This window comes from Vipera ursinii (genome assembly GCF_947247035.1).
Source record: "Vipera ursinii genome assembly, chromosome: 1".
Lineage (NCBI taxonomy): Eukaryota > Metazoa > Chordata > Lepidosauria > Squamata > Viperidae > Vipera > Vipera ursinii.
In genome coordinates, this window is record NC_139512.1 from 190,609,261 (window position 1) to 190,624,902 (window position 15,642).

At 39.3% G+C, this 15,642-nt stretch overlaps 1 protein-coding gene across 2 annotated transcripts in view; it reads left to right on the forward strand.

The window, feature by feature from the left end:
• The first annotated feature begins 221 nt into the window (after positions 1 to 221).
• EVA1A (eva-1 homolog A, regulator of programmed cell death) overlaps positions 222 to 15,642 on the forward strand; it is a 36,734-nt gene continuing 21,313 nt past the window's right edge. The window contains exons 1-2 of one of the 2 annotated variants that reach the window (XM_083349689.1): positions 222 to 290; positions 5,027 to 5,068. The gene's annotated coding sequence lies outside the window, so the exon portion shown is untranslated. The remainder of the gene's footprint in view (positions 291 to 5,026; positions 5,069 to 15,642) is intronic. The other variant, XM_083349690.1, reaches the window with a different exon arrangement.

Genomic DNA, 15,642 nt, shown 5'->3' on the forward strand with positions numbered 1-15,642 from the left:
TACTTCAGCTAGGAAGTCTGCTGCTCAGAGAACATTGGGGGCCATTGTCTTCTTGTGATCTTCTGTGGAGAAAACAGGTGTAGCATTTGTGGAGTATTTGTTAGTGGCTACAGTCCTTTGTTTCCCACTTTGCGAAACTGGCTACTGTAATTGGCTGCACGGCTTTCCCTCCAGCCAACACAGAAGAGACAGGCGGAATTGCTTATGTTATACAGAGCCAACTTGAATGAATCTCTGGCTGGCCCAAGTTATGTTTTTGTTAAGCTCTCGTCCATCCTGAGGATTGGAAGGTAAGATCTAGACTTTCAGTTATGGGCATTATGGGGTGTTTTCCTCTGATCTGCAGTTCAGTAAGAGGTCTCTTTCGTCTGTTTTTAAAAGTATCCTTGAAGGTACTGTAAGAAGTGGAATGAAATTGCAAGGGAAATGAACAAAGTTTGCAGGCAAAGGGAAGGGAAGTTACTCTTTTAGGTGCAGTAAATACAGAAAGAAAAGGGAGTCTTAGAGGAAGGTCAGAGGTTTCCTTAATTATGGTTGAAGTTTCTTTTACTTCTTTGTGGACTTTGGCCTTGACTTTCTGGAAGTCTCTCTTGTTTTGCCTTACTGTAAAATGATCCCTTTGGATGATTCTGCATTCTGCCTTTGTTTTCAGCAGCAGGTAGTTTCTTTCAGGCTTACTAGTTACTAAATTTTTATTAGGATTTTTTCTCCTTGGGTAATAGAGCATTTTGAAAAAATAAAATCTCACGGAAACATCATTTTTTCCACATGACAGCTGGTAAGTTAAACCTAAAATTAATTTGAGAGAGTTCTGTTTTTTGACCCAAATAACTGAATCTGTTAGCAGCATATTATCATTCCTTCCTTTAGCAGAGTTTTGCCCATTTCATCAGTCATTTCTCCAGGGGTCTGAGCTAAGAGCTTCTTTGAAATAAACAGGATCCTTTTGGAGATGAATTTGTCTTTTAGGTGAACTACTTCCTAAATAATACAACAGCAAAAGCAAAACTGGTTCAAACTGTAGGAGAAGATCCATCGGTGGGATTCAGATATGTGAACAACCGGTTCTCTGGGTGGATGCCACTTCCAGAAGTCCATTCTGGGCCTGGGCAACAAAAAATTAGCTACCGGTTCTGCCAAAGTGGTGCGAACTGGCTGAACCCCACCACTGAGAAGATCCCCAGGAAATTAACACACGAGGAAGTCACAGAGCCCGACCCTTCGGTCCTATGGCAACGGCCTAACCGTCAGTTCCAGAGGGAAACATTTCTTCGTCAACCCTCCTCAGCCAGCATGGGAAGCTAGTAGTATGTTTTCACAAAGTTCCTTCACCTATGGAGGAGTCCAGTTTTGAACTCTGCTGGTACTTTGTAAGCCAATAAGCAGATGCAGGGCTTTTTTCTCATAGAATGCTCAGAACAGAGTTCCAGCACCTTTTTGGGATGGAACCTTGTAGGGTAGGCAAGGTGGGTTGTATGACATGTGTGAGTTCCAGCACCTTTTTCTTTTACAAAAAAAGCACTGAGCAGATGAGTTGTCTTCCCCCAGAGGGAGACGCCTTGCATTTGCTGATTACAGCAGAATAAAGGCATGGCTAAGAGGAGCAAATGTTGGCAAGCAGTTGCTGAGGAGGAGCTATTTGTAAGGTGAAACAAAGCCTTTTAGTGACACCTGAACAAGACTTCTCTTCCACCCACCCCCTTTCTCTGCTCATTTACCTCATCTCTGTACATGTTTGTCTGCGGAGAGTAATTGCATAAAAAAAGATATATGGCACAAAGCTATCTCTACCTAAAGCTTTAAGGTAACAGGATTGGGGGAAGTGGGGAGGGAGGTTTTCAGATTTATGGCAGGAACCTAATTCACCTGTGTTTTTACTACTCATGGGATAGCAATTTGTATTATCATGATTGCAAAAAGTCTACAAAACTTTAAAGGATAGGGGCAGGGACTAGAGTACATTGAAGTATAACAAGTAGGTCAAGAAAGGGTTATGGTTTGTTCAATTATCACCAAAGTCACAGGAAGGGCAATGAAGCAGAAACAGAGATAGTGGATATCCTTGACCCCTATTATAAACCCTTCTAGGCTGGGATGTCTGCTAGGGGACTCAGGACTTTGATTGCATGGTCATGGCTGCCATCTTGACTCTTTTGACTACCATTACCCTCTCCTCAGGTTTTATCAATCTCCTTGTCCCTAAAATAATTTATTAGCAGGCAGCGCTGACTGGAATACACCTGCATTACTGTATATTAATTGAACAAAATGAATATCCTTTCTCTGGAAGACTTGCAGTTGTAAGTAAAGCTTTGGCAAACCCTTTCCTGGGATTGGAAACAGGAGCTGCCAGTTGAAGAATTGCATCTCTCCTCTTTCCCACCTGGAAGGTTTTTTGTTTTTGTTTTTCTTCTATGGAGGCACCAAGAAGAAATGTATCCATTGTTTTTATCCCTGCAGCCTTTTCAATCCTAGATTGGTAAAAAATATCTGAAAATTTCAGATTTAAGCTTCTTCAGAGGCATCTTGCATTGAACCAAACAGCTCAATTTGGGAATCATCCTAATCCAAAGCATATAATATGATATTATATAGCATAGTATGAATTGGGTAGGTTTCCAGATTGCAAAATAAATTATTTGTCATTGCAGTGTTGACATCAGGACCGTGCAGCTAGTGCACATGAATCTCCCCAGTTTGAGACAGTAAGGTAGCATAGCTTGTCTTGGATTGCTCCATGGTGATGAGGTCTAGAATAGTCTTCCCATATTATGAGCATTGAGTTATGACAATCAAAAAAATGGCTTGTGTTGGGAAAATAAATTAGCTTTGGTCTTCGTCAGATTCATTTTGAGTAGCCACAGAACAATTCTTCATAGTGAATTTTGTCTTGTTTTTTTTGTTTAATTCTTTGAGAGTTTGATAAACTAACACTAAACAAAAGGCAACCTGTTGAATGCTTTGGCTTAGGATGAACTAAGTTCAGAATTCTATTATTTTTATCCTTTGCACAAGGGAAAATCCTGATAAGCTTCATCTTTCTTTGCCCTCCTATCTGGTGGAGAAGGCACGTTATTAGGATATTGGACTTAGGATATGTTTCTGTTAAGAGTAGTAGTTTTTGATTTGCAATAGTTTGTTATGGGGTAGGACAGTATATTGTGAAAGGATGAGTGACCAATTTCCATAATTTCTGCTTCTGACAGAATATTGGTTTTGTAACAATTTGTGCATGCAAGAAATATTTTTCTTCCCTCCAAATATCTCTTCTCTAAGTCCATCCCTGATCTATTAGTGACTGAAGATTTCATAAAACCAGTTCAGGATTCAGGTTTTAGGCACAGCTAGGTTTGTAGAGGGTCCATGCTTTCTTTTTTTTCCCAGTTTGGATTTGATCAAGACTTTGAAATGCTATCTTACAGAGAAATTTGTTTTCTCCTGCTGAACTCTACAATATACTAATGTAATCTGCTGTGTACATTTGCTGGTTACCACCGTATCTGGGTTGTAAAAGCATGGATGTTCACCAGAGGGCTATAAAGAGCTAAATTAGGGTTTGTCTGATTTTTGCAACCCAAATATGATAGCTCTGTTTGGATGAGTGTGGTTGCATGGCTTAGTCCATGGACAGGCAACCTCGGCTCTTTTATGACTCATGGACGTCAGCTCCCAGAATTCCTGCTGACTCAGGAATTCTGGGATTTGAAGTCCATGAGTCATAAAAGAGCCGAGGTTGCCTACCCCTGGCTTAGCCTGTTATATATAAGATCACTAGAGCATTAGAAAATTGCATTATATGTTTCTGTGTTTGCTCTCCCTTTTCATAAGTGTAATTATATTAAAAAATCTGTTTATATTTAAGTTCTGTCTCTTATGTGCAGCATATATTTAGAAAGAAGCATTGCAAAGCCTTTTCAATTACTGTATGTAAAATATTCAAATTGAAGCAAAAAGCAAGGGAAAGCAAAACAGACCTGAGAAGCTTGGAGCCTCCTGAAGAGGCAGATTTATGCTCCATGTTATAATAGATTAGAGGCTGCTGAACTGATCTGGCAGATTCAGTCATGCCCATCAGAGCCTCTTGCCCTGGTTTGACTGCTTTATGGAGAGAGATAGCCTTATTAGCTGTAAGGGTTTTCTAGTCAGGCAGACTGTTCCCTAAAATAATTCTCTTCTGTCTCTCCTTCAAGGAAACACATTACAGCATCCTTTTGTTTTATCTCAAATTAATTTTTGCTAATTAGTGATATGTAACATCTAATAATTGTTATCAACTAGTTAGTATGATTTTAGAAACAAGTGATTGCTTTTTGTTTCAATAGTTACACCAATCAAAAAGAGAGACTTGTACCTCTCCAGCATCAACATCATACACCAACTTCCCACTAAAGGAACAACTAGCAGTCTCAAATACCCACCTGCAGATGCACACAGGCTAGTGTATTTAGAAATGTACCTGCATCCTTTAAGAAATAACAATTACATAACCCATTTTAAACTAATGTAACATATTGTGCAAACCCACATTATCTATTCATTGGAGGGATTTGCATAATATAGTACATTAGATTAAAATGGAGTAAAGTCAGTATGATTCAGAATGTTTGGGGAATTCAGCCATTCTCTTAGATTTGGCTTACTGTGTGAACAGGGTCATCAGGATATGTTTGTCTGAGTTAGCATATTATGTAAACATAACATTTACCATCCTAAATTAGGGTTAAAGTATGATATGTGAATCTTTGTTCATTGTTTCGCATATAATGCCTGATACATAGTTCTTGCACTCCTCTGATCACTCTGCTATATTTACATCATAGTAGAAAACAAAATACATCTCATTACCAAGTGTTTACTACGTACTTATGTATGAACCAAAATTGAAAATTTATTCCACAGTTATGATTGCAAATATAAACATGATTATGAAGACTACAAGAACCTAATCATACCCCAGGGTGTTTTATCTCTTTCTTAGTTCTTCAGCTTTTATGCTATTTTAAAAGGAGATCCATTTTTATTATAGGCATGTGAAGAATATATGTGGACTATTCTGCCAAATTACTCAGTAAGTGGTAAACATGGTATATATTTTTTTCATTTTTCCTGCCAATGCAAATACAATGTAAAAGGTACTAGAATGACTGACAAACATTAATGTTACAAAATATATATTACATACCATTATTTGGAGCATATTGAACTATTGCTACTAGATTTTAGCAGATATCTAATGAAGCACACAGTCTAGGTCCTAGGACAATCATGCAGAACAGCAACAGTTCTTTCTGAACACAGAAGCCATGCCCCACAAAAGCAGTCATGAAAGATGTTCAAGTTGTAGTTCAGCAACTTCTGGAGAGCTACAAGTTCCCTCCATCTGGTATAGGTGACAATTAGCAATAGCACTTAGATTTATATGCCACCCCATAGTGCTTTATACAGTATAACTCTGTGGGCGGTTTACAACATCAGTGTATTGGCCCCAACAATCTGGCTCTTCATTTTACAGACCTCAGAAGGATAGAAAACTAAGTCAACCTTGATCTGGTCAGGACTGAACTGCTGGCAGTCAGCAGAGTTAGCTTGCATTACTGCATTTAACCACTGCGCACCAAAGCTCTTAAATGTAAATCTAGCAATAGCTTTTTTTGGCAAATATATTCAACGATCCATTTATACAAATTATTTAACACACGCATAAGAATGAAACAAGGGATCATACTGGAAATTCACTTCTAAACAGCACTGAAGAATATAGTTAGTTCAGTGAACATGCTTGTAGGCAGTAGCAATGGAGTAGCAATTATTTTACAAAGAGGAGAGCCATGTGGTTAGCAATCCCACCTCTGGCTCATAGACAGAAATATGACGTCTAACCTCAGACATTAAAAACAGATATAGGAACAACAATTTTCTGCTATGGTAGGAAGGTGTGTATGCATATACATATACATATACATATACACACAGCACAATAACAGGGATTGGATAGGTTTGTGGATCAAAGTGAAAAAGAGAGACCAAGAATAATAGATTTAGAAGAAATAGAGCAATAGTATGGGTTCTGATAACTGTGGGATGGATCTGTGCCCATTTTTGTTCTTTTAGATAACCAGGGAGAAATGGTTATTTGGTATGGGAGGTGATCAAAACCTCTTCAAAGGGGAATAAAATGCCACCAACTTTGAAAGGGGTGGTGATGGATGTTCTCTGAATTCTTCCCTCTTAGATCATTTCCATGCAGTCTTCAAACATCTTTTGTGGGGGAGATTGTTGACAGGGAGTTGGAAATCAGTTCCAGGATCCTGGAAGAAACAATTTACCTGAATCTCTTTCAGTCAGGATTCAAACTCAGACACAGAACAGCTCTGGTTACTTTGGTGGATGTTTCTCAGAGTTTGAATGCAGAGAATGCATCCCTTCTGGTCCTGTAAGACTTCTCAGAAGCTTTCAAAATCTCTATGGTAACCTGCTGGATTGCCTATGACGTATGGGGGTTGGAGGTATCATTTCACATTGGATTGGGTACTTGAATGTTCGGTTCTAGAATTGGGGAAGAGCAATCAAGCTAATGATTGCTCCACTCCTGGGATGCCATAGTAAGTCTTCTCTGTGCTTTTATATTAATGTGAAATTTACAAGAGAGGTCATCAGTTGGTTTGGGATAAGGTATCAGTATGATGATATAATGAAACTATACATTTTTGGAAATGCTGGGGAGATCCTAAGTTGGTATCTGGAGGCTGTCAGAGGCTAGCTGGGGTGAAACAAACTCAGTAAGACAGCTTTTTGTCCATCTTGACTCCCCAAAATATCACCTCCAGTAATGGCTCGAGATGGAAGCACTGTGAAGGAGCAGGTTTGTGATTTGTGGGTCCTCTGAGACCTTAGACTCCTGCTGGAGCAACAAATAGATGAAGTGGCCAAAAGGATCTTTATCCAGCTTTGATTGATATGCAAGTTATAGCTCTATCTGGATGTGGAGAAGTCGACAATAGTAACGTATGCCCCTACCCCTGTGTGGCTAGATTACTGAAGTGTGCTGAATATGGAGCTGTTTTTGAAGATGACTGGTATAGAATGTTGGCAGTTAATTATCATCATTGCAGAAATACCCTTTTTATGGTGACTGTGATGGTTACCAGTGGGCTTCCAGGCCCAGTTTAATGCTTTAGAGGTTAATGGGAAGGAGGATGGCCATTGTTTAATTTATTTGTCAATGTTTTATTGCTGTGATTATATTTTATTGCTGAGATTATTGTATACTGAGACAGAATGGTATATTAAATTATAAATTAAATACTCTAGTGTTGCAATGTTTTATTTTTTATTTATTTTATTTTATTTTAATTCCATTTATATCCCGCCCTTCTCCGAAGACTCAGGTACAGGTTTTTTTTAACAGGATGCTTCTGAGACCTGATATTGTAGATATGTAACTAAGGCACCAGGCTTGAAACCAGGAGACAGTGAATTCTACTCTTGCCTTAGACAGGAAGTCAGATGGCTGATTTTGAGCTAGTCAGTTCTCTTAGCTCTAGGAAGGAAGGTAAGGCAAACCACTTCTGAAAAACCTTGTCAAAATAACTGTATGGTCTACTCCATGCCAGGGGTCAAGGCTGAGTTAAAGACACACATACACTCCAACAAATCTGGGAGAAGAAAGACATATTTGGCATTAAATAGCATGTTTCCTAATGACAAGTGTAGGCTACTGCTAATAGCCTCTACCTTCAAAGCCAACTGCAAAGAAGCCCATTCAGGGCATAGAAAGGGAGAGGAACTATATACTGTATGAGCAGGAAGATGAGTGTAGTAAGAAGCAGTGGGAACAGCAGCCTTATCTTTCAGAGATACATTCCCTATTTTGCTTGCAATGTTTTGGGTACCAATTAAAATATTTGTTGGCTATAAATCTGGTACATCCAAGGGAGTAAACAAGAGATAAATTAGTCTTGGTCAAAATAACAACAGGCCCATGCAGCAACCATACTGCTTCTAGTCATAATAATGCTTTGAAGGCATTATTATTTATATATTATTAACCAAAAAAGGAAGAAAGAATGTGCAATGGCAAGTTGCAGATAGCCCTTGTGTGCCTGCCTCTTAGGTGCTCTTGTACTTTGTTGGGTGGGAAGGGCGAAGAAGCAGAGGTGCCCCATTCTCTTAATAGTTTGCATGGTAGAACCTGGCACCATTAGCAGACTGAGAGCAGGACTCAACATGTTCATGGAGCGTAATGACGAACACAGTCAAGGGGGAATGAGGTTTAAAAAGGAAAGAGGATCGAGGCAGTTTTTTAGACCTGCTAAATCTGTCCCTGGCGCTTCTTCCGGTAAGCTGTTTTTGTAATTAATTTTCTTCAACCTCACTCATGCTGTGCTGAAATACTGTCTCTTCTGCTTATCCCTTCTCCTCCCCCTCAAGAACTGAGATGAAATAAGAGTTGCATACCTGTTTATAAATTACTAAACTTAGTAATGAGTTTAATGTTTAATTTATGCCTGCAGCTCTAACTGTACTGTCATTAACGATGGCAATCAGACTGTCTTCCTTCATTTTCTATGCTTCTTAGATACTTTGTATGTCAACCTGGCAGGTTTTTTAACCCAAAGGTTAAAATATATCTGTATTAGTTATTCCAGAGTGTTTTTTCTTCTGCTTATTCTATCTTCAGCACGTGACTATGTGTAAAAACAGCAATGTCTTCAGCAGGAGAGCACAAATAACGTTTGCTCAAAGATCTGTGGAAATAGCTTTTGTTGGCCTCACTTGGATCTACAGAATTAGATGCTAATCTGAATCCAGGAAGGAAGGAGGGAAGACGGGGCATAACTTATTCTTTCCTGCAGTCATTTAGCAGAGAAAGCAGTAAGAGGACCTCCTTGCTGTATATACTTACCGCTCTCTTGCTTCTAAACCTGGATTCAGTACATTTGGCTAAGGTTTGTTGGTTGCTTTTAGGGGGTTAGGTAATGCTCCATTTTGTTGTGGTGTGGTTGTGTGTTGCTTTATTTCATAAACATAAGGCTTTTGGTTGGCATTGATTTCAAAACAAAGTTAACACTATTCTGGTAACATTCACAGTTCTCTACTGGTAGATTTTGGAGAGAAAAATGGTGTTGATTTCTCCAACTCTTTGAGATAAATTGGACTGGGATAAACTGGGACTGGCTGAGAGTCACTCAGTAAACTTCTGTGAGCAACCAGGGATCCTTAGGGTTTTTCCCAAATTATTTTTCCTTCCAATGACAAAGTAGGATCATTGAATGGGGTCATCAAAGATGAATAATCCATGGGTATGTTGGCTTACTCTCAGTCAGGTGCCTTCTCCAATCCAGAATCATTCAGCTAAAAATCTTGGCCCCTGCACACACACCAGTTTTTAAAATGTAAATAATTTTGAAGAGCAATGCATCGAACACTTTGATTCTTCTAGCTCATGGGTATCAAACTTGCTGTGTCACGTGCATTGCTGGAGCTGGGGTGGGGTGGGATGGGCGCAGCCTTTGCATGATGCGACCGGCCCACGGGCTGGCAGGTTGACACCCTTGTTCTAGCTGCATTGCCTCAGCTTCTTTGTAATGTAGTTTGGTTGGAAACTAGATTTGATGGCTGTAAAAATTTCTTGCTGTTAATAAGAAAACTACTTTCTGTCTAGTTTTATTATTTTACATTGCTCATGCTTTATTTTAGTAGAGCTGCCCCAAGCATTGGTGTTATGTCAGATGTGATCCTGGCAAGTAACATGCACTATAGGAAGCCTAGTATGGACCTTATATTTGAATGCATAAGCTGCCCATCTCCAATGGACTACTAAACAGCATTAAGATGGAGAAGGACCAGGAGCAATTTTCTCAACCAGCCACGACTCTCCTCATGCTTCCGCCCACCTGGGATGTCCTGATGCTGCATTCCTGAGTTAAAAATTATTGCAGCCCTGCCAGCTGCTATCCAAGCACCATTTCCTTTCAGCTGACCCAGATCCATCATTGTGGCTCCCTACATCTCTTTTTTGGTCCGGTAGTTGAAAATATTCATTATTCAATAATTAGTAGGCTGTTTCACCTTGCCTAGAAATGTTATTGGCCAAATTCTGCACAGTTAGTGACAGTTTGATTCTCTGGTGTGCTTGATGCACTTCTTCCACCACTTTTAGTAGTGTACTTCAACCATACATAACTGCAGTTGACACTGCAAACAATTACAGAGCATGGTGACACAAATACTTTTTGACAGATCCAGGTGGAGCATTACAGTTTCTTGAACAGTTTAACTATATGAACCTGTTAGGTGGAGGTAAATGATATAGTTTGTATCCAGCATTGCTGTTAGATTAACTTTTCTAGACCTTTTCTAGAATTAAACTATTTGTTTGGCAATAAATACAGCTGACAGAGGTCAAGATTGTTTATGTTAGAGAAAGTCCTTCAGATAATACCTCCAAACAAAAAACCAACAAAATGGAAAGAAAAACATTGAAGTTTAGTTATAAGTGTTGGTACAATTCTCTTCCTGCTCAGTCAGGAATACCCCTGCCCCTTCTCTCTACCAGTATGTTTCATTCACACTCCAGCACAACAAACAGATCTCCACCCAGTTTGCCAGCGTGAACTTGCCTGATGTTGGCATCTCTAGCAAGTAGGCTTCCTAGCCCTTCCAAAAATTATTGCTGTTGTTTTGCAGATACGTTGTTTGCAGGTTGACAGGCCTAGGGGGAGGTGACACTGGTGAATCGTGGAAGCAGGGAAGGCATTTGCAGTAGATGGGTTGCAGTAGCCAATCCAGCTCAGTTGTCAGAAATGTAAGAGAGGTTTGCTTATAACAAGCCTTAATAGATTTTTCACCACACCCCTAATAATAATGATGTGAATAATTGCCTTCTTTATTACTTGTTGCCATGCCACATCACACTGAGCTTTTTTTCTGTCTTTGATTTAATTGTACGTGAGTGTTGTATGTGTAAATGGTGTAAGCAGCCTTTACTACTGTATTTCAGAAGCTGCAAGCATAGAAATTCCCCAAAAGCTCCATTTGGGCATTTCACACAATTTCAGAACCCATTAATTAATACAATTTTTGTAGGTAGAAAAATGCATAAATTGCTGAAATTACAACCTACCACATGAATTTTTCTCCTCTATTTCACACAGGCTGAGAATAGAAGAAATTTGTGCTGCACTTTGCCAAGTAACCCTCCATACCTTGGTTCAGATCAAATCAAGTCAAATAGCTTTATTACAGTCTTTGATGAGCTTTTACAGTAAAAAAGAGAAATAGTTTGATACAACAATTCACTGCTGGGGAAAAAAGACAACAGGATAATGACATATCTAATTAAAAGGATTAATTCGGATCTTCTTAGCCATGAAGTTGATACTAAAGTTCAGTTACCTTTTCTCCACACAATCTGCCTCCCAATATACTAATGAGAATATAGTATAATGTATGTCCAAGGGACTGTATTTTGAGTCAGTTCGAATCGCTAAAAAGCTGAATAAATTCATACATAAATTTACATAAACACAAATAGTAAGAGGCGTCAATTCTTAACTTGTTTTAATTTATTCCCAAAATACATTTCTGGAAAGCACTAAATTATTATTCAGGGAGGTGCATTTCACCAACACAGAAATTGTTAGTGGTTTTTTTAAAAAAAAAACTTTCAATTTTTGGTGATATCTCTATTCTCATCACCATTCTTGCTTGGATTAGGAAAATCCAGACAACCACAAGATGGCAACGGAGAGTTGAGGTTTTCTGCATCATTTGGAGGATTTGCAGCCAGCTTTAGTAAGTGCACTATTGAGATCATATATGATCTCTATTAATATTATGAGCACAAGAAGTGCAGCCTTTGATGTGTAAAAAACCTGGGTAAGAAACTGGCCTGGAGCACGCTTATTGCCATGCCAAGGTTTGAGATTTTTGATGGTGTGTTTTTCCTTGCAAAAGCTCCAAGCTGGATGTGATGTCTTATGTTGTTTAGCTCCTCCCACTCTGCTCCACTTGAGACAAGAAGGAACAAAAAAACTCCTTGGAGGAGGAGGAGGGGCAGAGCCAAAATGCAGGAGAGGAAACAATCAGACAAAGCTGTGATTTAATTTAGTGGAAAACCATACGAACCAAGGGCAGGTCAGACTGCAGAAGCAATTGGCTCTGCTGCCCCTGTTGTCCGTAATATTGAAAAAGGACACGAGTTTAAAGGGGAATCTCACAAATGAAAAGCTGTCTTATTCTCTGGGGAGACAAGGGAGTTGCAGCCACGATGGAAGCTGTGGATGGGAAGGCAAGAGCAGGAGCCGACTTACTTCTAAACGGAGGGGCCTAACTTCCACCTTGGCTAGGGCCAGTGCCTGCAGACAACAGTGAGCAGTTGTGAGTCACTTTGCACATGCTGAGAAGAAACTCAGCTCTCTCATGCAAGGACTCAGGTCTGGAATTAAACATCTGGACTGGCTCTAAGCACAAACAAATTCCACTACGGAGGTCAAATAATGAAAAGGTGGCCTCTAGTAGAAAAATGTCTAAGGAGAAGAGGAGTAGTGTTTAAAAACATACTGCTTTGGTCAAGGATTGTTATTAGCATATTTTTAATGAGTTACTCTTAATTCTGCTTCAGAATTCTTCAGGCTGAATCACTTAACTCTTTGGAACGGCTTCTGATTTGTTGCTAGATGTTCTTTTTAACGAATCCTTTTTTTAATGGAGTGCACTTTGTAGCACGCACCTAGTTATATTTGTCTCGCGCATGGATTGTCTCACTGCTCGTCTGAGACAATCTGGATATAAACATGTTTTCCTCATTTTCTATTTGTGGTATGGACGCTTTTTGTGTGGCTTCGCCATCAGACTGAGCTGTTGCGTCATAGAACACCTCTCTGGCCCATCTAGCAATTTCCCTACTTTCAAGTGTGAAACACTGGTAGCGAAATGTTTGTGACTGAGTGGGTTGAATGAAATGAATGAAGAACTCGGCACACTTTATTTGTGCAGGAAATGAAACAAGCAAGAAGATGCTTGACCAAGAATCAGCCACATGCGTACATATGTCCTGGTGATACTTAGTTTTTTTTGGAGACCACACATTGTGACTCAAAAGCTAGCCCAGACACCATTGCTCTACCTCCTTCCTAGGCTCTGTGGAAGCAGGGCTCTTTATTAGATCTGCACAGTGATTAACCCGTCACTGTAAATGTAAGGCTCTAAGGACAAATTTACCCTTAGTTTTCACTTTTTTGTAAGATTTTTCTATTCCAATGAAGGCAGTCATTAAACGCAGGGAAGACATAAAACAACATTTAAAAAGTAGAGCATTTAAATGTGCTAACATCTAGCTAGGGCAATACACCTATGAATAAATACTTTATTGTCAGATCAATTAGTTCTTAACACTAATTTATGCACCAGCACTTGTGGGCTTCACAGAGATTTCTTGTCACCTGATTTTGATATAAAATATAATACAACATCTCTTTAAAATTCTGCCTTATATTTATTCTCACAGGAATAAATCTTAGGGGAAGTTTTTTTAAAAAAATAATAAGATTTATTGTTTTCTCCTATTCCGTACTTCTTCTGTTCTCCCCCCCCCACCGCCTGTTTTTTTCATTTGCATTCAGAAGCTCCTTCCTCCCAGCCATTTCCTTCCTCCCTCCCTCATGAGAGGTTATGGAAAAAAAGTCTGCTTTTTCCATTGATCACTGGGCACTTCTGCAACTAATTATGCCATTGCATAAAGGCTGTACAATGCAGGTCCAGCACTCAGATAACAGAGAATGGACTGACCTTATTTGAACTTTCAAGGAATTCAAAAAGGGATATATAACGGTCCCCCTTATTATTCAAATTTTGCAGTTCGGGTCTTACCATGCTAGGCTTCATTCTTCCTTCTCTGGCCATGAAACTTAAGTTTGTACCACATGTAGTCCTCAACTCACAACAGTTCATTTAGTGACCATTCAAGCTTACAACAGAATTGAAAAAAGTGACTTATGACCATTTTTCACAGTTATGACCATTGCAGCATCTCCATGGTCATGTGATCAAAATTCAGATGCTTGGGAACTAACTCATATTTATGACGGTTGCAGTGTCCTGGGATCATGTGATTACCTTTTGTGACCTTCTGACAAGCAAAGTCAATGTGGAAGCAAATTCACTTAACAACCGTGTTACTAACTTAACAACTTCAGTGATTCACTTAACAACTGTGGCAAGAAAAGTCACAAAATGGGGCAAAACTCACTTAACAAATGTTTCACTTCACAACTTAAATGTTGGGCTCAACTATGGTCATAAGTCGAGGACTACCTGAATAGGTTGACAATGTTGGAATCTTGTCTGTACAGGTAGTCTTTGATTTACAACTACAAAACTTACAAGCCCCAAATTTCCGTTGCTAAGTGAGACATTTGTTAAATGAGATTTGCCCCATTTTACAACCTTAAACATTAAGCGAATCACTGCAGTTGTTAAGTTAGTAACACCGTTGCTAAGAGAACCTGGGCTTCCACATTGACTTTGCTTGTCAGAAGGTCACAAAAAGGTGATCATGTGACTCCGGGACATTGCAACCATCATAAATATGAGTCAGTGCCACGTGTCTGAATTTTGACCATGTGACCACAGGAATGCTGCAATGGTTGTAAGTGTGAGAAATGGTCATAAGTCACTTTTTTCAATTCTGTTGTAACCTTGAATGGTCACTAAATGAACTGTTGTAAATCGAGGACTACCTATTTCTCAAATAGGGACATGATGCAGCCTTCATGCACTGGCATCCTACTGCAATTTTAAATACTATGAAAGTGAGCCAGTTTGGCATAGTAGTTAAGGTGTGGGATTACAATCCAGGAGATTGTGAGTTCTAGTCCCACCTTAGGCTTGAAAGCCAGCTGGGTGCTCTTGGGCCAGTCACTGTCTCTCATTCCAAGTCACCTCACAGGGTTATTATTGTGAGGAAAAATTGGGGAAGAAGGAGTATTATGTATGTTCACCACCTTATGTTATTAAATGCAGGTTATAAAAAAATCAACCATGCAAAATCCAAAATGAGTTATATTCAATAAGTGGCATGTTACCCACCCTAACATTTCGGAGATAGAATAGAATAATAACTTTATTGTCACATTGAATGTATGCTAATCAGCATACATTAAAATGAAATTTCATAGCATACAGTTCTTAGGACCACCACCTATGATATAGACTATGTCAGGGGTCTTCAAACGCATGCCTGCCTGAGGAATTCTGGGAGTTGAAGTTCACAAGTCATAAAAGGGCGACGTTTGAAGACCCCTGCACTACATAAATATGACAAAAATAATTAAATAAATACAGAATTATGCATATACCTATATATATTATATGACACAGAGAAACAACAGTCTAGTATGGGTTATGTACAGTATATATGTGCATGGCAAGAAAAACTAATCTTGAGAGTTTACCAGATGGATGGCATGGGGAACAAAGCTATTATGGAATCAGGTAGTCCTGCTAGAAATACTCCAAAACCTCCTTCCAGAGTGGAGCAACAGAAACAGACCATAAAGTGGATGTGTGGGGGTCTCTAACAATGCTTTGAGCTCTAAGCGCATAGCGCTTATAAGCAGCATCCTGAATACCAGGAAGCGA